At 35.9% G+C, this 1,149-nt stretch overlaps 1 protein-coding gene across 1 annotated transcript in view; it reads left to right on the forward strand.

The window, feature by feature from the left end:
* The window catches only part of LOC106882467 (uncharacterized), a 22,301-nt gene that overhangs the window by 1,027 nt on the left and 20,125 nt on the right, over positions 1 to 1,149 (forward strand). The window lies entirely within an intron of this gene.

Raw genomic sequence — 1,149 nt, forward strand, 5'->3', positions numbered from 1 at the left:
ATATATATATATACACGCACACACATATATATATATACGAGTACAGTATAGATATATATAAAGAGAGAGAGAGAGAGAGAGAGAATTTACATATATCTCTGCGTGTGTTTGTATGTCTAGATTTGTGTATATATGTATAAGTAAACACGTGTGTGTGTATGTGAGTATTATGAATCATTCTACCGTTCCATCGAGTAGACTGTCATAGACCTTTATGCATCGCTGGTCACAATGCACCTACATTCTTCACTTCAGTGCATCCTTCTCTTCAACTTAGGTTCAAATTCCAGGACTATAACTTTTATCCATCATCCGAGTGACTTTTTTTCCCTGATCTCTCGGATTCTACTTGACAACTGCAAGGGTTCCCTTGTTGTCTGTGAACTTTGCAACGTGTCTAGCCCAGCAGAACTTGTGCATTTGGTAGTCTAGGATTGCACCATTGACGCCATTCCAATTGCAACTTCATTTTGGTTATGTACCTTCAAAGATATTCTTTGTAGGAATTTTCCCATGGCCCTTAGTGTTGTAGCTGCCAATCATTGATTTACATGCACACAAGTGCATATACGTATGTATGTATGTATGTATGTATGTATGTATGTATGTATGTCATTATTCAGTTTATACAGTTCTATATTTAAGAGATGAGGAATTTATGTACATTATTTACATTTGACGGATATTTGTCCTCATCTTGTTTGTTGTTAACACAACGTTTCGGCTGATATACCCTCCAGCCTTCATCAGGTGTCTTGGGGGAAATTTCGAACCTGAGTTCTCATTCCTAAGGTATTTTTCGATGTTGTTGTTATTATTATTATTATTATTCAGTAGTTTTATTTTTATAACGTGCTTTCACTTCACTACCGAGCGCAGCTCTGCGTGCTTTGGGTATGTGTTGTGGTTTGCTGTGATGCTCTTATGGTCACTGTATTGAAAGTGTTTTGCGTAGGATGTGTGCAGTGCCCAGTAGTGCAATTTTCTGTATGTTATATATATTTGTAAGTCCTGGTGTTTTTGTTATGTATTTGTCTGAATATTTTTTTCTTATACCTACTATGATAGGAATTGTTTCTGTTTTTAGATTCCACATTCGAGTTACCTCTATTTCCAGGTCTTTGTATTTTGAAAGTTTCTCCATTTCTT

Source organism: Octopus bimaculoides, chromosome 15 (assembly GCF_001194135.2).
Source record: "Octopus bimaculoides isolate UCB-OBI-ISO-001 chromosome 15, ASM119413v2, whole genome shotgun sequence".
NCBI lineage: Eukaryota > Metazoa > Mollusca > Cephalopoda > Octopoda > Octopodidae > Octopus > Octopus bimaculoides.